The sequence below is a fragment of the Microcebus murinus genome, chromosome 9, assembly GCF_040939455.1.
Source record: "Microcebus murinus isolate Inina chromosome 9, M.murinus_Inina_mat1.0, whole genome shotgun sequence".
In the NCBI taxonomy this organism is placed as follows: Eukaryota; Metazoa; Chordata; class Mammalia; order Primates; family Cheirogaleidae; genus Microcebus; species Microcebus murinus.
The window spans coordinates 54,107,306-54,133,531 of record NC_134112.1 but is presented as its reverse complement, the minus strand read 5'-3'; the positions used below and the strand labels follow the sequence as shown (position 1 = coordinate 54,133,531).

At 34.3% G+C, this 26,226-nt stretch overlaps 1 protein-coding gene across 3 annotated transcripts in view; it reads right to left on the bottom strand.

Annotated features, from left to right (window-relative positions):
- Window positions 1–26,226, bottom strand: part of SEMA3E (semaphorin 3E) — a 251,564-nt gene that overhangs the window by 54,550 nt on the left and 170,788 nt on the right. The window lies entirely within an intron of this gene.

The window sequence follows — 26,226 nt, the reverse complement described above, 5'->3', positions numbered from 1 at the left end:
TTTTTCTAATAAATGCTGAGTTCACCCAACCACTATTTACCTCCTGTCTTATTCCTGTATGTGAAACACAGCCTGGAGAACAAATGTGGCCTCCTGATCCACAGGTGTCACTAAATTGATATTTAAGCCAAAAAAGTTTTACCCATTTAGCTACTATACACAAATTAAGAGAATATGTAAATGAGAGATGTTTGTGTTCTCTTCCCATGGATGATAATTTGCAATGATATGAGAAAAACAGTTTCTCCAAGTGAAAAAGAATTACAGGTCTGCCCAGCTAACATCTATGCTGAATTTCACCTAAATTTGCAAAACAGACCCATAGCATTATGTGGAGGAGGAAGTGACAAAGTGTATGAATGTTATACCTGTTTGCCCCCTTAGTGCTACTTTGTAAAATATAAACAATCAATAGGGTTATACATATTATATTCCATTATAGTCAAATGCCAGGGTCACACAAAGTTGATAAAGAGAGATACTGAGCTGTTTTCTTAAATCCAGTTTTTGATAGTTCTCAATGTTTGATCTCTCTATTGACTGATGAGGTCATTTTATCTAACAGATATAATTAGATCCCTTAAACACTAAAATTGAAACTGTAAGAAAAAAACAAGCACATTGCTTATTTATTCAAGGAATTGTAAAACAATCATTTAAATTTAAATGGTCAAGTGGATGAGACAAATAGAAAATGCAGACTGAAAGATCTAAGATCAAGAGAATCCCAGAGTTTGTAGAACTGCAGAATTAGATGAAGGAAATGAAGGCACAATTTCTTAGAAAAGTCACAGGTTTCCATAAGTAGAAACCCAAATCTAAGCTCCTGAGGCTATCATTGACTTATGAATTTCAGTATATGTGTGTGATATCAAGTATCTGACATATCAGTGTGTTCAACTTTCAACAAAAGTTGAATCAACAGGAAACTTTGCCAAGAAACCTGTAACCCTAACATTTTGGAAACAATTAAGTGGAAACGAGAATCATCCTGAATTTTTTAGCTATGTATGAGCAAGATTCTGTACAATATGTAAATCTATATAAGCCTGTGAAAGGACCTACTTTTATAAAACCTCAAATTTGACACTGAAGGTATGTGAGCCTTGAGTATTGAATATGCATGTATTCTTAGAGATCTATGCCTCAGGTCAAAACTCGGTTGTACCTTGACTGAAACCTCCTCACTTTTCTCCAGAAGACCTCAAATATCTATTTCACATTTATTTGATTAATGGCTGAAACTAAGTCAACAAGTAATAATAATTTTAAAATAAACAAGTGAAATTAAACTTTTCTGGTCTGCATTTGCATCACTATTAAAAATCTGCATTTTGAATACCTTGAAAATAGACATCTCTATCATTTTAATTTTAAAAACACATGTGTTCTGTAGTTTCTCATTTTTCAGCCCACTAATGATATTTTTAAAGATATCTAAAGCAGGGATGCTCTGATAGTGTAAGTACCATTCTCTTTGTGTACAAAGAGAAGAAATGTCCACATTTTCAGAGGATACATTCATTTCATCCATACAGGATAGCATATGGTCAATAATACTCTAGGAGTCACATAATGCAAAAATGGTAGACAATGGCAAATTAGATTGTCAATTGTGATACTTAAGTTTGAAGTCTATTATACTATGTATTTTGAAGACCATAATATTCATAACAAAAATAATAAAGGATTGCTTTAAACACGTGAAAGTCCTGTAATTTTCCTGTCTCATCACTTTGCACCAGTATTTTTTGACCCTGTCCCCAAACTTGGCTGGTTGTAAGATGAACATTTAAATTACATCATTACAATGTTGTTACATATCCCAGAAAACTCCATACATGTTTTAATCAGAACATGTCATGTCTTTCCACCAGAGTGTAATATAGGTGCTGCCAACATTCTTTATTTGAATAATGGTATGACTTTCAAAACAGCAACATTATATCTCTTTGCTTTTTAATTTTTAGTTATTAAATGAAGTTGTAACAATATATTGGCCAGTTTTGATAGCATGGGATATTATGACATTTTTGCTAAAGTAACATTTGATAGGAAATGCTAGTAAAGGGCTGACATTTTTCATATGAGTAACTTGAAATTCCAAGTATAGCTATAATCATATACAACTTCACCTTAGTTATTATTTTTAGCCCAGCCTCAGTTCTTGATATAACAAGAGCTTCATTACAACTATTCAGTTGCCTGTGACAATTGTGTGAGTGACCTCAACAAATTTCATTTAAGCACATGTGCAATGATAGCCTTAAAGCATATTTAGTTGACAGCTTAGAGTCACTAAACAATAGTACAATATGAACAAAATTATCTTTCACTTACTAAGCCAATGCTTTGATACTGTTTAAAAAAAAATCTGATTTTTTTTAGTCAAACCTAGGAAGGGTTTGCCTGTTTCATAAACATACTAAAAAAATCTCATTTCTCACCCATCAATCTATGTTGGTAGCAAATATAATGCTGAAAGGATCATGGCATGAACAAAAGGATCATTTCTATTGGACATCATACGAATATTAAAAAGCACATTTCTGGCCCAACTTTGCCAAATTCTTGCCACTCCTCTCAAACCTTTCCACCATGTCTTCCGAAGTCATTTCATAGCAAATAAATCCCTAACATCACACTCAATTTGCAACCTGCTTCTAAAACCTCTTTGCCTTAATTGAGTCCTAATTTCCTTAGTAGGCAGAATAATGGGGCCTTGAAGATGTCCTTGTCATCATTCCTATAACCTGTAACTATATAACCTCTGCCAAATAGGACTTTACAGATGTGATTAAGTTAAGGACCTGAGGTGGGAAGACTACCCTAATTTATCCAGGTTGGCTCAATATAATCACATGGGTTCTTAAAAGGGACAATATGTGATGATGAAAGCAGAAAACCAACCAGAGTGGTGCAGTGTGAGGAAAATGAGACCCTGTAAATGCTTGCTTGAAGATGGAGAGATGGGGCCACAGCAAAGGAATGTGGTTGGTCTCTAGAATCTTGAAAAAACAAGGAAATAGATTCTACCCCGATAGGCTCCTGAAGAAATGCAATGCTGTTGAGATGTCAATTTTAGTCCAACTCACTTTGGACTTTTTACCTACAGAACTATGAGATAAAAATGATGTTGTTTTAAGCCACTATGTTTGTTGTAATTTATTACAGCAGTCATAGAAAACTACTACAGCAATGAGTATATTACTTCCTGCCTAAGTCCTTTTGTCCTTCCAAATGATAGCTCCCTTTATTCCCCTTACTCTATAATCCAGGAGACACATTTCTCCCTACTCCCATGCAAATTCAAAGCTATGATACCATAGTCCTTCCTTAGCCAGACTCATGCCACCCCAATCTATGTAATCCTCTAAGCATCTTTGGAGCTGTCACTCACATCTCCACCTCCCATCTTCACAGTCACTGTTTCACATGGTTCTTCTATATCCTAAATCCACCATCGTGCCAGATGTCCACGTGCCCTTCACACCACCTAATCTCATGGTTCCTATCTTTTCAGTGGCATGACCTTTAGAGCTACTACCTTTAGCCACAACACTAATGCCACACCCCAGAACTTGTCATCCAGTGCAACTGCCTGAATGTTCTGTGACTCACCATAGCTACTCACCCTTCCAGCTCTTCCATGTGATTATTCAAAACACTATAAATATTCTTTGACCTCATATAGGCCTCCAGAGTTAGGATCCTTTTATTTTTATTTTTTCAGAATATAGCATTCTCTTCGATTCCTCTTCCCCTTTAGCCCTCACCTCTTTTGTCCATCATTCTTAAAGCTAGGCTATGCATAAATGCTAGAGAAAACCATTCAAAAATACCAGTGATTTTAGCTAGCTCCCAAAATTGTCATTTAACTGTTTCCCCAGTTATGTCCTTTTATAATTCCTTTTGAGCAGCCATTTACTCAAGCACCCTAAATTACAACCTCTCTGATCACACTCAACAATTTCACACCTTGTGTTTAATGGAGAAAATAGGTTTCTATCATCTATGTAATTATTCAAAAAAAATTCAATCTCTTCTGTATGTCAGAACCTGAGTCTGAAATTGGAAGCATAGCAATAAAGCTCCAAACCCCATCACTCTACCGTTCTCAAAATATTACACAAAATATACTCTTCTCTCGTATTTTTTTACTGTTTCTCTCTTCAATATTTGACACTGCTGCCTGCTCTCTGGCATTTACTTAGTTTGCTTCCTTATCACTTATGGCCTTGATTTTAACACCAGCCTCTTTCCTAGGTCCCAGCCATCAATTCTCTACTCTGCTGCAAAGAGTTCTTTCTGATACATGACTTTTCTCTTATTTCCCTGGTTAAAATTTTTCATTGACTTCTGTTACCCTCCAGAACAAAGTCTTAAGTCTCAGGATTTTATATAATGGATTTATACTTAGGTACTTTTTAATCTCTAGAATGCTGTGTTTGCAGTCTATGTATCAGCCATTCTGAACTACTTGCAGGTTGTGAGTATATCTTGTTTGGGCTCATTAATGTATTTATGATAATAATATCCACATAATATCAAAAATTCAACACATACCTTATCACTCCCAGGAAATCCTGATCAATCTGACAGCTTAGCTTGTCCTGGTATCCAATACTTTTCCTTTTGCATCCTCCCATATCTATGAATTCCGCTTATATATCATTTACCACCCAGTATTATAATTGTTTGTTAATTTGTCTCACTTTCCTACTGATTTGTGCGGTTTCTTGAGGATATTGTCCAGGTGACATTTATCACTGAATCTACTGTATTAAATAAAATACCTGTTACAAAGTAAGTATTCAATAACTATTGATTCTTGTTTAAATAAATATCTTTCCAGAAACAAATTGTTCTCTTATCTCTTTTCTTGTGTGATATTTGCCCATTATAGTGCCAAAACAACTTACTAAAATATAGCTATGGATAGATGTGTTGATTTTAAAGTAGACCATCTATACAAATAATTATGCTATGTTGAACATGCTTTCTTGGAGCTGCCTATATAGCAACTTCTATATAGTTGCTTCTATTTTTTTTTCTATATTTTGATTGCCATTGGCTTTAGTAAAATTGATTAGAGTACTAAAATAACTAAAGGAAGAATAGATATATTCTTAATTTTCCCAGCTATTCAATGAAAATATTATATATATTTTTATAATTGATGATGGACTCTTGCCAGGATTAATATATTAACGTTTCTGATGAATATAACATAATTTAGTATGTCACACCTGTTATTGAAAATTAAAATCAAAGATTGAATTATAATAATGATTCTTTTTATCTCTAAAGACCTTGTTAATGACCACATGTAATTTGAAAGTGATGTGGAGGTGTAATATGGAGGTACAATCACTTGCTACTTAAGGCTTCCCTGTTCCCACACCACCAATTTTTTTTTCCTTTTGATGAGTTAAAGGTATTCTTTTGAAGTTGTGATGTATGGTCATGAAGTTTCAATACTAAATTGAGAGTAAAAACTGAGCTTTGCATTTTTTATCAGCTAACTGATTTGACTGTAGTTTTTAATAATTTAATCTTTTGTTCCTTGATTCAAAAAAAGAGCAGAGTCTTTTTACCTTATGAAGCTAAACATAACAAAGACGCATGGATCCAATTTATCTTAATTCTTCAGGACTCAATATAATACTTTTGCAACTTCATACAACTGAGATATGAAAATTTTTAAAAATAGAAAAAAGCAAGAAAATTCACCATAAACTGGGTAGCACTAATATTATGATGGAAAGCAGGCAGTGTCCAAAGTTGTATTCCTTTGCTTTGCATAGATCAAGCTAACTTCAAAATTAAGTATATATTTAAGAATGAAGTTTCTCACATCAAGAATTCCTTGTAGTCTTAAACGCAGTGTTTAATGTAGTGCACAATCCAATAAAACACTAAAAAGTGAGTAATATAATTTTCTTCCATGAAGCAGAATTCAGCAGCCAAACCAACTTGAGGCATGATGACATTGCCAATGACCCCAAAGCAATCGTGTTTATGGTTCAAGCAATGCGTAATGTTGGTGTTTAACCCTGTTGAGAATGTTGGGCAGTACTTACACTGGCTTTCCATTATCTATGTTTTAACAGCTGGAATTTCTGCCTGAGTAGTGTGGTTTAAATTTACAAGGCCTCACTAGTATTAACGCATGGGCTGCAGTGTGATATGGAGAAATTTTTCAATGGCTCCTCCTGCGCTTGAGAGTGAGCAGGACATCTAGTTTACTAATATGGGAAGATGAACACATTTATCAGAAAAATGTCTCTAAAGTATGAGGCAGATCCTTTCAGGGGAATTTTCCTCTTTAGGCCTTGAGGGGAACCCAGCAAGAACTGCCATAAGCTATTTTCAGTAGGTGTGAGCTATTGCATATCAGGTGTTAAATGTGATGCCAATTCAATAAAATGAGAGTTTCCCATTAATAAACAAGCTTCATGAACTAATGCTTTTCTGTTTGTCCTCATTGCAATTGGGACATTCTGAAAGATGTCAGAAGAAACTAAGATATTACAAATACTACAAGACAAAACAAATAATTTATTTTATCGGCTATTTCTACTGGTTAGAGACTAAGTAGTAAAATGTACAAGGTTCATTACACATATTTCTGTCAACAATGGAAAACGGGCAAAAATGTACTTTTAATACATAAACTGCGTATTATAGCTATTCTAAACATTTAATTCTTTACATAATAGCTACTTAATGTGTATCACAATTTTGAATAATTCATTCTGCCATTTTTTTCTTCTGCAATAAAAATATTTATTAAAGAATAATTAACAGCTTTCCCAAAAACTAAATATGCAAGCAAAAAATGTACAAAAAGGGAATAAAATTGTATGTATTTTGACTTTAAGGCTAATAGTTTTGCATTTTGATTGTTTTTTAAACATCTTTCTCTAAAAAATGTTACATATGTATAATACTTTAAAATTTAAATATTTTATTTTTATAGGTAAGGAATAGGAGCAGGGTAAGGCTTTGCAAGTCTCAAGCAGTGTCTTCTGACTTCTGGTTCCATATTCATTTTAGTTTTACCCACTCTACCCATCATTGTAAATGGAGAGGAGTGTAAGAGTCTGTGTTGCTGGGCATGGTTGAGTGTCTTTTAAAAGGTATTTAATGCATAATAAAGGTCTAAAAATGTATATCAAGATTTTTTTCAACTAAAATATTTATTGAATTGCATATTCAAATGTTTATAAGGCCTTTAATATCATTGGATAGTTGCAGATGCCATTAAAATTTTTTAAAAATACATTAAGCATATACATATACTACTTCTGAGTAAAATTTCTAACTCAATTGTCTTGTTCCTGAATTTTTAAATAAACACTTGCTTAAACCCATATTTGAAGGCAAAATTACCTTTTCCCTTTGTGTATCCTCTAATCATTACTTCAGTATTCCACGTTCTTTCCCCCACTAAGTGACCTCACCTCATGCCGATATTGCAACTCACACACTTACCCCCTCCAACTCTTTTAAATTCCACACTGATAGCTCCGGCTACTGGGTATGTATGCCAGATGTCCTAAGAGCATTTGAAGCAAATACCCTTTAAACTTTATTCTGTTTTCCTTAAGCCTGTTTTTACTAGAAAAACAGCATCATTCTTTGTCACCTACCTCTTTCTCATCACCTTCTCAAATATAATCATGCCACCCTCCTTCTCAAAAACCTGTGCTTGATAATACCCATAGCTTTTTTATTATTAGGAAGAAGGAATTCCATTAGGTTTTTTTCCTCTCCACCACTTCTACTTATCCATAAGAAAATGCTTTTTAAAAATTACTTCACTAAAGAAAAAATGACTTCACTGATTATTCAAGACTCCTCCAAGCAAAGCTTCTCTCATGGACTATACTATGTATCTCCTGTAGTGTTGTTTACATCTCATTGTGATTATGGATAATTTAACAAATCTTTCACAAGTCTACTATGTTCCAAGTATTCAATCAATATTGAATATAGGAAGTATGATGCATGCTATTTTTTTTTTTTTTAGACAGGGTCTCGTTCTGTTGCACTGGCTAGAGTGCTAGAACAACTTTATTCATTAATTAATAAGGACAGTAACTACAATACATTGAAATAAATATAAAGCCTAAGAATATACATAATTTAATGTTGGCAATATGTGCTGGAAACATCCTGTGAGGCCACATTAGAAAATGTCATAATTAAATATCTAATTCTGAGATTAAGAATAGAAATTCAGTATTTTGATTATTTGAAAGAACAGCACAGGCAGTCTTCTTATGGTTGTAATTTTAGCATTGGCTCTGATTTGGGTTCATTCACCTATAATCATCTGTGTTTGATTTTTTTAAAAAAGTCAAATTTGATGTGATAGAAAATTCATCACATATGGCTAGTCAATATCTACCTGGACTACCAACTGACTCTGACTTTAAATTTACAATTCATATAGAAAGTGACAGAGCATCCTATAAGTTAATTAAGTAGCTTGCCTAGAATCTCTTTACATAAACAAATTATACTAATATAATATTTAAAGCCAGTCTATATTTCAAAAGTAGAATAAAAATAAAGTCTTATAGTAATTGGCATCGTGGGTATCATAATTGGCATCTAAACTGTAAAGAACTTTAATGGATGTGATAATGATTGGCTATTTTTAACAGTTATGAACATGCTATCACAGTATATATATATATGTATATATATATATTAGGACAAATTTTGTAGAAAACAATAGCAAATACTTATTCATTGTAAACATTTTAAACTTCTGATATTGTCTGCACTGCATGATAGGGCATAGCATATTCAATATGCAATTGGGTTAAACTATCTGTTAGAAAAATATATGGTATACATATAATTTAGATATATATAAATGATTATATACAATAAAAGCATTTATGTATTTTAATATGGAAAATCATAAGGGAGAATGCTAGAAATAATAGTAAACATTTATTTATACTTTCAAAAATTGAAGCATAGAGGTAATTATTTAGACATTTAGACATGGCAAGAATAGAACTATCTTGACTCCAAGTTAGCTTTAGGTTCTGGATTTTCAGTTCTGCACTGCTTTGCCTGCCTACCTTCTCTGGGTTTGACTGCTTTACTGTTATTCTGACCACACAGAATGGAGCAAAAAATCAAAATTCTTTTTTGGGGACAAAGATGCTTTTTGTAAAACCATGAATATCTACTTTTCATGGGAAGGAAGTCAGCGTTCCTTTTTAGTATGCAAAGAGTTTTCAGAATAACCCCTCAGTTCTAAATCTCTTATTGCCTTTTACTTGGACACATTTGACAACTCCTCAATCCTATGAGTGTTCCCATTGCGGACTGAGTCATACATGATCACAAAGAATCACAGTCCTATGTGGGGAAGAAAGAAAGGAATTGCTGGTAAAAGAAAAAATAAATTCACCATCTGCACAGTAAGAACTGGACAGCTGCAAGGGAAAGGACGCTTTCTGTAACAGCCGATTTGTCACTCAGCCCTGGCTGAAACCATACAGCTCTTGAAGTTAATAGTGTCAACAAAGAAAATTTTGGAAAATAAAGTTAATGAGCAATGTCTTTCATGATTATCACAGGAATCTAGGTTAAAGGCTTCTTGGCTTTTCCAAGGGAAGGAAAAATATGCATATGAGAAAATGGATTTATACTTCAGTGTTTTATTCTAATACTTAGAAAGCAATATTAGTCCAAAATTGTTTTTAAACCTGATAACAATTAAATAACCCTATCTGATCTCATGATTTCCAGGCCATAGCCTAACCTAACACATACTTGAAATGGAAAATCCTGCGTGGTGGCATGGTCTTTAGTGTGGAAACACATGTCCCACCTTTTTGCTTTTGATTCTTCATGTTATCAAAAGACAAAAATGAGCTTATATTATAGAAGTAAAAGGAACACAATAATATCCTTAACATGTTTTCTTGCATGATGATTCTGAAGGCTTGTGCCTCTAGATATATACCAGAATAGAGTAGAAATATATAAAACTCAAGAACAGGTAATCAGCATGTTTCACTGGAACCACATGATCAGTGGTGAAAGAATGCAGAATAAACACAGTGTCTAACATAAGGTCCATCTGACATCATTTTTGCAACTCAATGTGCACTTCACTAGTCTGTGCACAGCAACTGTTACTTCTGGTAGGTTCTACAAATGGTAATTTCTGCAGAGCATTTTACGAGATAAAAAATGCTTTTTTTCTAAAAAATGCTTTTTTTCCCTTTATTGTTTTATCAAAAGTACTAAATCTAAGAATTTAAATGCACAGTGATCCTCCAGAGGACAACAGAGAACAGAACCTATGTTTTCTGGGCTCTCAACATAAGGAAGTACAATTAGTATGATGACTGCATCAACGTGAAAATCCATATAATAAGGTACATACTGCTATTAGAACAGGAGAATACTGGAGGTTAATTCTTGCCCTGGGGATTGTAGGATAGTCTGTGTTGGGAGAGAGAGTGATGATATTCGGGATATTTTTCCTAGGAAAACAAAGCACCTGCTGGCTAAGATTTAATACTAGGAACACTTTCTATCGGTGGTATTGTGGTAAACATTGTTTATCTATTTATTGCATTGTTATTACATCCTTATGAGACAGATAACTTTATCCTTATTTTATGAATACAGTTTTTGAGACTCAGAGATATTAAGAGATGTGTCCAAACTTGCACAGCTACTAACAGGAAGATCTTATTTCAAAGTTTCTTAATCTTTTCCCCCACTAACAGAAAGACATTCTAGAAGGAGAAAAAAGGCATTTTATTCAAGCCTTAGGCAAAAGAGTGGGTAGGAAAGCAGTGAGTAGCCCAGATTGACCGTAACCAAACACACAGCAGAAGTTCAGGAGGGAGAGAAGACCGAGAAAGTACATTAAAGCCAGACTGTGAGGGGCACCAGCTATCTGAGAATACAGCCTTTGGACTCTTCACTCACTGTGTACTTAATCATGAATGTTTTGAAGAGACTTATTGGTTGGCAAGATTAGTTGGATAGCAGAGTTATAGCTAGATTAAAAAGAAAGTGAAAACAGTAAGAAAGCTAGTGGAGGCAGTCAAAGATAATAATGGTTCTTGCCCAAGAAATGGATTGGAAAAATAGTTTAGAGATACAGCCAAAAGGTATTTTGCTACTGATTCAAAATCCCTTTTGGGGGAAAAGATAGGTTACAAGTGAGGCGTTAAGCATGAGTGAAAAGAAAAAGAACTAGAAGCACAGTAGAAATGAATGAAAAATTTTTTACGGAAACATAAAACATTTCATATTAGGAATGTGATTTGGCAACTTGGTCGCTTTTGAAATGATAGTAGGAAATAATAAGAACTTGATATAGGATATCAAAAGATACATTAAGAATTCAGATTTCTGAACCAATACACGACAATAGTTGATGCCACTGGAGAAATGAAGAAAATAAGTGCAAAAAGGAAAGATGTGAGGGCAATGTTGCTGCTATTGCCACTGCTGGGGCTGCTGCTGCTGCTGATGATGGTAGCTGACATAACACACAATTTATTATTTGCAAGCACTATTCTAGGTGCTTTATTCATATTAAGTTCTTACAATAGTCCTGTATGTCGGGTACTATTACAAGTTCCTTTTTATGGAAGAGGACGCTGAATCACAAACAGGAAGAATGACTTGCCCCATGTTATACATCCAGTAGGAGACTGGAATTTTAAGCCTATGGGTATTGGAATATTCCTACATATACATACACATATATACACAAACACTCACATATATGTGTATATATAAAGTCAATAGCACCACTAAGCCATTGTCATCAGTATGAGTTGTATCCTTCCCCAGAGAGAGAAAAAAAGTCTACAAGGCAACCCAACTGGTGGTGGTAGTTTTGTCTAGAGAAAGGATTGAGATTGGGGAAATGTTCAAGAAGTACTTTCAATTGTCTCTGTACTTTGAATTCTTTACAAAAAGGAAGGTGCAATGATTTATATAACTATAAATGCATAGACAATATCATTACTTACAAATTAATGTATCATTATGGAGTAAAACGTAGAATGTAAATAGATAAAACTGAAAATAGTGATTTTTCATAATCCCAATATTAAGAGATAAACACCAATAAAGCTGTGTTAAATTTCCCTTCAGTATTTATAGCATTTTTCATGTCTTTTCCCAAAGAGCTCATGTTATATTGAATTTTGCTTACCAAGCAAACCAGTGATATAACATAGAATTTCCATTTCTTTAGTCAATACTTTTCAATCACTTTTCTATCTCCTGTGCTATGATATTTTAGATGACAAACCTTTCTTTAGACCTGAGGTTTGCTGATTTTTATTTAGACATCGCTGAAATAAAGAGATGTCTGCCAGGCTTGATTTTGCTTAGAAATAAGGTGAATAATTTTCTGTTTAACTGTCTCACTTGGTTCCTTTACTTTTATATTTTCACATATTTAGTTAGTGTAAATTATATGATCTCAACATTGATTTAGCCACCTCAGGAAAGGGATGGGAATCTTATGGAATGTTCCAAAAGAAAAACACCATCAGTGCAGGGTTTACTTATTTGTTATTTTTCTCTTTTTTGCTTCTTATATTTGCTAAAACAGCTGCACAGGAGGTAAGTTTTTTGTTTGTATATTTTTGTTTTGTTTTATAATATTTTTGCATACAACTTTATGCTTAGACCAGTCTCTGCATCATGTGCTGGCCCCCATCTCTGATGCTCCTGGCAAAGTCCTGAGCGTTTGCCATAATTGCTCTGTCAAATAGTGCTACTTGAACTTCAGCATTTTTCTCCCTTTAATTCTGCATCATAGCTAACAAAATATCCTTGGACTTTCTAGCACATGGTAGCAAATCTCAATAGCTTATGCTAATGCAAGTTTTCCCTTTTGATAAAATCCTTTCAGTTATTCATAAAATCAGCAAAGAGGTGGCTCTTAAGAGTTAGAGGGAGTAAGTATATTAGTGTGGATTGAATCAAAAGACAAAACAATGATACAGTAAGTTAAACAGGGTATGATTAATATAAATAATTATTAAGTAATACTAGGAGAGTAAATATCAAGATGAACCAAGGGCTGAGGAAGAACAAAGTTAGAAGGAACACGAGGAGGGAAGACCTCATTGAAGAACATGTGGTTGCATCCCACTGGATGATGGAGAAGCTTATAGTGTTGCCAGGTCAGAGATGGTTCACAGTCCCTAGGCAAGCAGGGTTACAAAGAGAATCGCACATGCACAGGGCATCAGGGAGCTGCTATGGGTGCCACAGGAACATGGAATTGGAGAGGCCCACCTCTGAGGAACCTAGCACATTTGTATGGCTTGGTAATGGGTGCCAGCACCCATGATAGGCCCATGACTTGTGCATGCACAGAGCTGAGGAAAGGGTGTTGAGCACAGCAATCTGGACTGGCTGGGGCTCAGACATGTGCTTCCTTGGGCTCCCATGCTGCCTCTGCCTGAGATGACAGCTGTAGCCAAATGCCAGAGAAAGTTGTGTAAAACAGGCACCTAACACTAAAGAAAGAAAACCACAAGGGCTGGACAATGGAGACAAGGTATACTCTCCAGAGCCTAGGGAAAGAGCCACATCACGAACAAAGCCATCCTCTTCCTTCGGGAATGCCTCTCTGCACCATCTATTGACAAAGTTTAAATCGTGTATTTAAAGGAAATGATTGGGAATAATTACATCTGATTTAGGGAATCCCTGCCCCTTTGTCCTAACATACATGGAATGATACCCCATCACCTTGTCACATCTGTTGGGTAGAAGCAAGGTACAGATCCTGCCCACTCAAGGGGAGGGAATATTATACAATGGCATGGCTCTTTGAGGGCCAACGCAGAATTTATGCTAACAAAAGCCGCATTATTAACAATCACTAAAAACTTGAAATGACCCTAAAGTCCCTCAATGGGTGAATGGATGAACAGACTATGAGACGTTCACACTGTGGAATACTACTCAGCAATAAAAGGGAACTAACTATTGATACACATAATCACTTGGATGCATCAGAAAGCTTTATGCTAAGTGGTAGAAGCTAATATCAAAGTTTTCCTACTGCATGATTCCATTTAAATGACATTCTCAATAAAACTATGGGGACACATAACAGTTCAGTAGTTGCCAGGGTTTGGAGAAAGAGTCAGAGAGCATGACTGCAAATTCTGTTAGTGGGTGGTTACCAAAATCTATGCATGTTTAAAAATTCATAGCATAAGTTTATACAATAAAAGTGAATTATACTGGATATAAAATTAAATTGTAAGATTTAAAATAAGACCTCAAAAGAAACAAAGAAGTTTGTCTATTTTCATGTTCCTACCAGAAGGAAGAAGGAAGAGGTCCTGAATTCAGATGTCCACACCTGATAATATACTTCAAATTTTTATTTTCATAGACCAAAATGATAACTATTTTTTCATTAGTTTGATTATAATGAGCTTGTACAGTTTATATATTTAATAGAATATGTACTTTTTTGCAAATTTATCTTTATCTGTTTTCCATTTACTATTTATATTTTTAATGCTTTATTAATATGCTTCAGAATTTAGAATATTAATGTTAATCACATTGCAAATGGTTCCTCATTCTGTGACTTATGTGTTAAATCTATTTATGATACATCTTTAAATACAGAAGTTTTTTTTTTTAATTACCCAACTTAATACAAGCATATCATTAGTTTCCTTTTGCTTTTAGATTCTTACTGATTTTTTTTCGTCTCCTGCTGAGGAACAGAAAAATTAATAACAAGTGTGTTCTTATAATTATCTCAATGGTTGATAATTTATCTCTTTGATTAAATCTGGAATTTAGTGTGTTAAGGAAAGTTGTTTTTTTTGCTTTGTTCTTAAAGGATGGAGGCAGAGCATATTTGTTTTTAGAGTTTTATATAGGCCCAAAAGGTCCATCCTAGGGTACTAATAAAAACAGTTGACCTGGATGAGCCTAGAAAATGGCCTAGTTTGCAAAGAAAAATCAAGGTAGAGCTGACAGACAGATAACCTAGGACAGTAATAAGTGTGATTAGGGTACAGATGTGAATGACAGGGGAAACCAGAAGGGAATTAGAGAGATTAGACTGTCAGGGGAGAGGCCCATGGCTTTGACAACTGTATGGTGGTAAAGCCAGAAAGAGTGAGATAAGACACAACCAAGAGAGTAAGGTTGATACTGCAAAGACACATTCAGTGACTGCCCATGGTATCAGTAAATTCAGGAAGAGAAAGTGTAGTGGAGTACTTTTGTGCAGAATACATGCTGACTTAGAGACAGAGTATTGAATAGAAAAAGGGGAAAAAATCGGAAGTAGGAGCCCAAGGACTGGACTAGATTTTATGATCAAAAATTCAAACTCCTAGAACCATAAAAAGCCCCCTGGGGGTCCACTTTTGACAGAACAAGTGTAGAAAGTGAAAATGTCATCGTAATAGCAAACCATCACGGTTACATGAACTGGCATAGGTTATAGCAGCAGCATAGCAAGACAGGCTAGATACTGCCTCCCCTGATGTAGTCAACCAAGACTTTGTTAATTTGAGCTAAGCAAAGGTTTATTTGAACAGCATGATACATAGCCTACAACTGATCCCAACTGAGGGTACAGGAAAATTATTGGGGTTGAAATCAGAATAGCTTACTAAAGAGATAATACAGGAGGAAAAAGTTTAAATGACAATGTATAACTTAGCAGTAGCATGGAAGAAGAAACAGTCAAAAGACAATCCAGAAAGTTGGAAAGTCATCATATATACATATGTTTGTATTTACATACACTTAAATGTATGCTTGTATATATGTGATCTTCTTGAATTTTCAATAAATATTGATTTTTATAAATTCAAAAAATATTGAATGTTTAAATGTAGGATTGAATTTTAAAAGTCAACCCAACACTCAATTCTACTCACATATTTCATTGATTCATATTAATTCAACAACTAATTGCAGCTCTAGCAAATAAAAGATTATAAATAAGTTAAATAAAATAATGAGCTTGATATAAATGCTTATTATATATTTTTAGTGAATGACTTCAATGGCTACTGCCAGGATTATGTTGGGCCATGTGGACACAGAGGTAGAAATGACAGTCTCTTCCCTAGAGATGCTGTGGCATTCATAAATAATAATTCATAATTAAGTCCATTTAAAATCCAAAGGAAAAGTAATTAACTTCATCTGGTAGAAGTTAATCATCATAATGGAAGTGAAATATGATGTAAGTTTTGAAGGATGAATTTGAATGTTCCAAGCAGAGAATAAGGATAAGAGTTTTTCAAGTGAAGGGATCAATGCAAACAAAGACATGGATGAGTAAGAGAAGACACAGTGTCTTTGAAAAGGGTACAAAAACTTGTGCTTGTCTCATTGGTCTCTCTCTTTGGACAAGGGAGCCATGAAGGTCATGTAGGATCTATCTCCTCCTCTTACCATGGAGAGTCTCCCTCCGTTGTCATCCTGAATGTTCAGGGTTTTAATATTAAAGGAACTATTACCTTATCTTACACTGTCTCTAGGAAATTATCTTATAGATTGATGTCCAGTAGGCATAGAAAATGTGAATGTAGAGTTCTGAATAGATATCAAGAATGGGGAAAAGATTTGGAAGTCAGCAAACAGTTAATAGATAAAGCCCTGTGAAGAAATAAGAATATCAAGGAAAGCAAGCAATATGGGAAAACACAGACCAGGGGTAGAATTCCTGCCATCACCCACATTTAAAAGGCTGGGAAGGCAGAATAGTCAGCATTTTAAAACTATGGAGAAAATATAGTTCTAAAACCTAAAAGAACCTCTATATGAAAATTACAAATACTGCCAAGAACAGCAGAGAAGTAGCTTGGGATGATGAGCTAGGGAAGATACACTTATGTGGCAACTATAGAAGGCTGTGGGTAACAATAACAGAGTCAATTCTGTAAAGTGACAGATAAACCTTGAGTTGAAGAGTTAATCAAAATTGAGGAAGTGAGACGGCAAGTACAGACTATATGTCAAGACATTTTGGTTTGTTTTATGATTTTTATTTTGGAATGAAGAACTCTAAAACATTTTTGTATGCTGGAAGGAAAGAGTAGAAAGAAACGGAATGGATATTTGGTGGATTAAAGTAATGGAGAAGTAAAGAGGTGTGATCAAAGGCATAGGCAGAGTAAATAATCTTAGAAGAGGGAGATCTTCTGAGAAAGGGGGAAAGGTATCATCAAATATTTAAATATAGAAGTGGAAAGAGGGGGGAGTTATGGACTTCATGGTTTCCATTTGCTTTTTTAAATAGCGAGATATTTCAAACGCTGAGAGTTAAGAACTATGAAGGCAGATTTGGAGACTTAACATGAAAAAAAAAAAATAGAATCTTGTGTACACTTACTACATTCAAGTCCCAGAGCAGCTGCTTTCCCATATAATGTCAGTAAATCCATGCAACTCTGGCAAGCTAGGTATTAAAATAGAGACTTAAGTTTATAGATGAGGAAAGTGAAGCTCAAAGAGGTTATGTATTAATTCTAGGTTACACAGCTAGTGAGTAGCAGAATCCAGTTTGATATGTCATCTGTCCAGTCCCAAAGCCTGTATTCTTTCCACTACATTAAACCACCCCCATCCAACCTCCAGAATAGTAGTGACATGGACAATGCCAAGAGTTAATTGAGGAGTAAAAATGATTGACTGTATGTATATTGGCACATCAGGATAACAGTGAAAACATCCTGCAATTGTCTCTGATGATATTCAGCAGTTTCAGGACAACAGTGGAGAAGGTAAAAGGTTCAACCGAGCCCAGATTAGTAAATTATAAAGGTGGATATACAAAGAACAAAGTAGTTTTTGGTAGTGTTTTATGAATACCATGGCAGGTCTTTACTATGTCAAGATAAAAGTAAAATCTGATGAAGGTTGAAGGACTAACAGAAGATGTCCACTGACAGCTGAAGATGAAGTTCAAGTTGAGAGAGTGGAAGAGCAGTGGAAGGTGTAGATTCATGCAGAAGATGTCTGCATAGACACGATTATGACCATCTTTAAATTCTTTATATGGCATTTCATAGTTTTACAAAACATGTTAATTTAGTATGTCATTTGGGAAAACAGTACAGCATAATGGAAAGAACTTGGCCTTCGACCATGAAGCCCACATACTACATTTTCCACATACTACATAACATTAAGAAGTCACCTAACCTTACTTTCCCCATTTCCTAAATTAGAATAATAATTCTTCCTTTGTGAGAGGTTATGATCATCAAAATAAATGAATAAAAACATCTGGTCCATGGTGTAAATTCAATACATGATAGCTATGTTTATTAAGATTCTTATAATTAGAATAATTTTATTTGTACCATAAGACACTGTGATTATCAATATTATTTCATTTATATATAATTTTAAATTTAGCAGATGGCTTCTTATCTCATTTTGCAAACAAGAAAATGGGGGATTGGAGAGAAAAACAAATTTCCTGAGGAGGTTGAGCTAGGATGAAACTACAGCTTATTAATTTTGCTCCAGAATTTGATTCCAGAAAAAAACTAAATCTACATATTGATCAATCAGTTTAGACTACAAAGTCTGTCAAATGGTCAAATAAGAGAATATGGATGGACACGTAAAACTACATTTAACATTTTTTATCTTAGAAGGAAAGTCCCTAATGGAGAAAAGAGAAAAATGGACAAAGAAGCTTTTTTATTTACTCCAAATGCAAAATAGAAGAAAGATTTAGGAAGAGAGTTAGAAAAACTGTGGGCGTGTGTACATTTCAGTGGCATTGAAGATGCAGTCAGTATAAGAAATGCTGAAAAGAATAGAGAGGTCAGTGAAGAAAGCACGGCAAGGTGGCCAAAGTGTTAAGTGCCCTGCCAAATAATGTATTTCTCAACAGTAGGATGACAAAAAGGCTCCTTTCTCTTTGAGGCCCTTATATTACTTCTTTCTTTATTTTCTTGTAGGAAGTGATGTTGATAAACAGCACATTAAGAGTACTGCTTTCCTATCAATCTCCTCCACTTTTCTTTCTTATCTTTCTCTGGCCAGTTGTTTTATCTATGCAAACACCAAAATATAGTTGCCAGGAAAATATATCCGTGACAATATAGAATTTGGAAGGTTGTTAACACAATCACTTAGTAAAATTAGAGTTTACTTACATTTAAAAAATGTTTTAATTTCCATTTGGAAAGTAAAAAACCTGACAAAATTCAGCTTGCCAGCCTGGAATTAGCAAGCCATTTTAATCAAGCCAATATTTTAATTAGGCCACCAAATTTAACTCAATGTACATCTGTTCTATATCATGTCCATGATTAGCAATATAGCATGTGACTGAATTTATAACCAATTTAACTTGACTACACTAGTAAGATTCAAGTTAGTGTGAAAGGAGTCAAGATATTACTTAATCATCTAATGTTACCCATATATCTTAGTTAAAATATTCTTAAAAACAATAAAATCCTATCAGGTTAGCATTTTTTCTTTGAGTCATTAAATTTTAATAAATATCAAATATACCTTTAGAGTTGCAAAATGTTGACATCTTAAGGTATACTTTTTGAAGATTTCTCCAGATAATTTTAAGAGAATATTTAAATACTGAATCTATTTGACATCATTTCCAGCCTAAAGCAGGCTAATGTAGCCACTACAAAAATTCCACCATTATTAAATAGCCATCATATAAGGAAAAGAAGTCAACCAGTTGCCACAGTATTATAAATATGACAAGTGATGAATTATGATAAGATTTTCACATGAAGCACAAAGTCCATGTGTAGAAAGTCTCTGCTTTTTCTTTGTAATGGATTTACTGTGGACACTGTCAATATATTGTTAATGCCTCTTAAATAGAGAATTATGTTACAATTATACCTCAAACCACAAAGATGAAAAAGTTAATAAAATATCTACTTTTTATTATATACTGACTTTATTCCTGAGATAATTTATATATATGATTTTTATTTTAGATTTTTAAAATATCTTAAACATTTTATATTTTATTAATTTACATATAAATTTAATGGCATATAAATTTAATTTTCAGTACTGACTCCATGAAGACAATATTGTTGAAATCTTTGTAACATATTTAGTTAAATTAGAGACTAAATGAAAGCCCAGGTATTCATGAAGTCAAAGCTTATGCCATTAAATTCTAATCATTTCCATACTAATGAGAACTATATAACACATATTTTTTCTGAATTTATCTTGATTGTCAAGAAGTTCAGTGTCATAATCGGGCAATATTGGTTTTATTCTCCCTCCTTGTTTCTCTTTTCTCACCATTTTCTTATATATATGTATATATAATTCAATTGTTCTCTTCTGCAATTTTCCCTCAATTTTAGTTTGACCCTTGCACTAAATTTACTATCTGTTTTAAAAGGCAAAAAAAAAAAAAAGAGCCATAATAGGAATTATCTTTCCCTGATTATTTTCTCTATACTGAATACTGAACTAGATATTTTACATTTTCTCCCTTATAAAATCCCCAGACAAACCCATTTGGCAAATGTCCAACTGCTCTTAAATGGCAACTGAAGACTCCAATGCAAGAATAAGTCAAAAATCCTAAGCCTCAAGAAGCATTTGAAAAGGTATTCAACTCCCTCAATCATCAGAAAAATGAAAAATTAAAACCAGAATGTGAAACCACTGCATACCCATCAGAATGGCTAGAAAAAAGATTGGCAATACCAAGTATTGTCTGTGGAGCATGTGGAGTGTGTAACTGGAAAACTTACACACTGCTGGTGGGCATAAAATTAGTACAATGACTGGAACACAGTTTGATTGTATTTACTAAAGCTGGACATATGCATATTCTGTGAACCAGCAATTCTTTTACTAGAATACGCTAAGCAAACCCATATACATATTTTTCCAGAAGACATGGATGAGAATGCTTATACCAGCATGAAAACAGTACAATAGCTATAAACAACCTAAATGATCAGAAAAAGGAGAATGGGTAAATAAATTGAAGTACATCCATATGAAGAAATACAAAAGAGCAATGAGAGCGCACAAACTACAACTACACACAACATAGATGGATCTCAGTATAATTATTGAGCAAAATAAGCTAAACACAAAAACATGTTGTACGATTCCACTTACATAAAATTCTAGATGAGACAAAACTGACCTATGGTAACAGAAATCAGAGTAGTATTTATTCAGAGAGGGACGGTGACTGGAAAGGGAACCAACAGAGATTCTGGGGTTCTAGTTTCAATTACTTAATCTGGATGCTGATTGCATAGATGTGTTCAATATTTGAAAACTAATCACAAATACATTTTTTCAGCTGTATACTTTTCTTTCTACATTTTACAAGTTAACAAAAAAGTGGACTTAAAGAATGCCTCTGCTCTTTATATTATGTTTAATTTATGCTCTAAAGTTGCAGTCCCCAACCCTGGGCCATGGACTGGTACAGGTCTGTGAAAGGGCTGAGTGTACAGCAGGGAGGTGAGCAGTGAGTGGCAGGCAGCAGACCAGTGTATCTCTAAATCCTTTAAAACCATTCCTTGAGCTCCATACCCCGAACCCCGGGAAAAAATTGTCTTCCATGAAACTGGTCCCTGGTGCCCAAAAGGTTGGGGACTGCTGCTCTGAAGACTAGAAAAATAAAAACAAATAAGTATCTATTATCATGTTACCTTAAAATCCTTTCAAGAGTAATATAGAATCTACATAATTTAAAAAGTTGAGAGGGACTTGTAAATTCTATTTTATGAACACTTTAACCTATGTAACCAAATAAGGATTATAAAAAGTAAAGTTATATGAAATTTAACTAAAATTCTTATATATTATGACAAAGTACAGAAATTTCTTAATTTGGACTTGTTAGAATCTTAAAGAGTTTTATATCAAAATATGAATGAGACAAACCCATCCCTCATTCACTCTTTCAATCATTCATTCCATGGCTATTGACCTCTAGATTCTAAGCACTTAAGGGTTTTGAGGAAGTTCATAATTCCATACTTGAGTTACAAATGCAAATGCCTGTTAGGGCCAGGTGGAGATGGTGAACTTGCACAGCGGGTGGGTATCAGTGTGTATAGCGTGAGTGATGGGGACTGTGCAATATTGTTAACCACATGCCCCCGTGTGGAAAGAGGGGCAGCAACTACTTAGCACCACCTGATTCTTTTCACTATGGGTCCAATGGAAATCACAATTTACTATGTGAAACCAACCGGTTTTTGAATGTACTCCCTTTAAAAGAAAACAAACAAGAAACACTGTGACAAACAAAGCACATCTGTGAGCTGAATTGGGCATATGGCTGCCAGTTTCCAACGTCTGATCAAACTGAAGGAGACATGAATGCTTGCTGGGCTGTAGCCATGAGCAACTCATTTGCCCTTTAGGTGCCCAGCTACTCAAAACGCCACACTCATTCTCTTTCTGGTTTGCTGTAACCTCAGGATTAACAGTTTAAAAAAAAATCACTTCATTAAATGCATTATGGTTCATTCTTACTATGAAATACTAGGCAGCCATTTGAATGAGTCAGAATTATGTCCTAACACAAACACACACATGGGCACACTCGTGCACAGACATACATGAATATCTGTACAATTTTTGAGTGAAACATCAACAAAATCAGAATTTGGCATACCATGGAAGAGGTGGGCAAAATTTGGCACTGGAGCACTTTTCCATGCATTTATATTTGTTTAAGTGGAAAAAAAAAATCTTCATAGCAGAGCTCACTGCTCCCCGTGGATTAAACCTGCTAGTTCTTTAATTAGGTACAGTTCTGGTTCAACATAAGCCTCTCCCAGCCCCTCATTCCTCAGGGGCCAAGAGGAAAGCTGCTCAGAACACAAGCATCACCCTGTTTCTCTATAGGGCTTCTCTTTGTTCACAGGCACATGGCTGGGGAGAGAGGTTTCTTACTAACTGCATCACCCAGAGATAGAGGGTACAAAGGAGTGAGCAGTAAGGGCGTTTGTCAAGCAGTCTGCCTTTCCAATAGCTTTAATATAATCATTCTCAGACAAAAACTAGCACAAGAAATCCTATTTTCCTTCCTACCACAAAATTGTTTAACCAGATTTCACTAATAAGATTGACAGGACAGAAAGGATGGAAGAAACACTCCCTCTATTCTGCGACACTTTTAATAACCATGGGGATTTTAAAAATCACAGAAATAATGGACTGCAAGCTCCTAGAGAAAGTGTCCTGCTCACCTTTTAATGCCCCAGAGATCACAATACTGCTTTTTTTTTTTTTTGTCAGCTGCACTGAAAAATATCATTTGATTTCAAGTAAAGACAGTAGAAGAAACAATGTAGAAAATGACTGATATTCCAATGGACAAAATGAATAATTTCTTTTAAAGTATTGGTTGTTACATAATTTTTTTTTTTTTTTTTTTTTTTTGAGACAGAGTCTCGCTTTGTTGTCCAGGCTAGAGTGAGTGCCGTGGCGTCAGCCTAGCTCACAGCAACCTCAAAGTCCTGGGCTCGAGCGATCCTTCTGCCTCAGCCTCCCAAGTAGCTGGGACTACAGGCATGCGCCACCATGCCCGGCTAATTTTTTTTATATACATATCAGTTGGCCAATTAATTTCTTTCTATTTATAGTAGAGACGGGGTCTCGCTCTTGCTCAGGCTGGTTTTGAACTCCTGATCTTGAGCAATCCGCCCGCCTCGGCCTCCCAGAGAGCTAGGATTACAGGCGTGAGCCACCGCGCCCGGCCTGTTACATAAATTTTTAATGTTAATTTACCAATAATAAATATTGGTGCAATGTCATATGAGATTTAAAACAGCCTTTTCTTTGTATACAAATAAAATGTCTTTTTTAAAAGAACTATTGACATATTATCTTTATTTGATAGCTACTATGTTAATGTTAATAATTTCTGCTTTCACATTCAAGTTTGAAAATCACCTTCAATACATAAAATATAACCATTCACCCATTTAAGAGAAAAAAAGAAATACTACTGTCAGTTAATCTACATTTTTATTGCCCTTAACATCTATTACCTTTTCAATCAAAAACATACACACGACACACAGCACTTAGTCTGAAGACTGAAAAACTCAGACTGAGACTAAAACAAAGTACAATCTTGATTTTATAGGGTGATACTCATTACCTTCTAATCCTTATTTGAAATGAGAATATTAAAAAATTACCAAAATTTTTAAATCAAACATTTCTATATATTCACACAAATGGAACACTGACTTACAGACCAGAATCACCCTTCACAACATGTGACTACTAAGATTTACAAAAATATCTTAGTATGAATTTTAATCTGGACATTTTTGTTAACTAAAGGCTAGTTGAATATGTTAAAATTATCCAAAAGTATAAATGTTGCTAAAAATGATGCAAATTTTGATATATTCTTTTCAAATAGCGAAGGCCCACTCTATATTTTTACAAATTATTTTTAAATTAGCACCTTGAACATTTCTTATCTACTATTAAGAAAATTTCAGCTTAAACAAATAGAAATAAACAGATGTAAAAGAAACTCCTTAAAAGAAAAAATTTGAAAGTCTTAAGGATTTTGTGGGTTTAGAAGCTGGGTAGAACAAGAGTTGATCTTAAAGAAAATAGTTTAATATTAAAGAAAATTAAGATGTATTTTTTGTGAAAAGACAAAGGCTATTAAATGCATGACTATATTGATCTTAGATGTGTAAAATGAAATACTAATATCAGCCATGTAACCCTAATGAGTAACTTTCTAAATCTCAAAAAACTGTTGCAAGTTTTATTGACTATGTGAAAAATTATATAGGAAACAAAAACATATCATCTGTTAAGAAACAAACATCAATTAAATACCTCTAAGGAAAACACCTGATTTTTTGAAAAATCCATGTATTTGTAACATATATGTTTCAATTTATTTTGAATACTTAAGTATTATTGCCTGGAAAAGTATTTTCATTATTTACTGAAAATAAGGAATTCAAGCTTTAAGGGGCCCATGGGATAATATGTGAAATATGACTCTAAAAGACAAGAATACTGTTATGTATAAATAGTAGTCTCTTCCTTTCGCATTACAAAACATTTAACTAGAGAATACAAACAACTATAAAAATATGTCATTTCTAGTCTATGAAGTTCAAATGTGGAATAGCTTGGTAAGAACATTTTTTGGGTATAGTTTCTGACATATTTTAAAAGAGGTTTGTACTCTTTTAGAGGTGGTATATGTATAACCCTTATGATTTAGAAGCCAATAATATCCAAACTTAAATAGATGAGTTGCTAATTTCTGCACTAGAGAAAACTTGTATCAACACCATATAATGAAATTCATAGAGTACATTATTGATTATCTTTGGTGCAAAATACATTTGTATGACTAGTCTGCATACTTAAAATTGAGATAAATATGCTTTAAATAAAAATACACTGAGAAAATACGACAGTAGTCTATATTTAAATGCTTATGTTCTCGAAGACAATCAAATTCTCTCATGTTTGGGCAGAAAAATTCTGGAAATGTTCCACACAATCATCCCTTAATCTTTACAGTTCTTTCAAGGAGGATTGAAATTTTCTTTTAAAAAGATAGCCACAGACAAAGGTTAGAAAAGAATGACTTTGTTTCTCACCCTTCATTCTGTACCTTTTCTTGCCTCCCCTAGAAACATCTTCTAAAAACACCTGTGTTAATAGAACCTTTCCTTCATATGTAAGAGATGTAAAGAATAGTATGGTGGGCAGAATGCCAATAACATCCAAGAATCTCACCCCCAGGTATAGAGTCCTATACAATCCCCTTTCCTTAGATGTAGGTGAGACCTATGTGTATGGCAAGAAGTCACTCCCCAAATTATAGTACTTCATATGGCAAAGGGGATAGGATAGTCATTTGCATGATTAAGTTATATTGTATGAGTCCTTTCTTAGTAAATTGAATAGAAAGATTCTCCTACTGGCCTTGAAAAAATATGCTGCCTTGTTATGATAGGGCCACGTGGCAAGGAATTGCACATGGCCACTAGGGGCGAACAGCAGCCCCTGGCCAATAGCCATCAAGAAAATGGAGACATCAGTTTTACACCTGCAAGGAAACGAATTCTGCCAACAACCACATGAACTTGGAATATGGCCCTGAGCTCCAGAAAGATCGCAGCCCGGGGAACACCTTGCTTTCAGCTTTGGGATACCTTG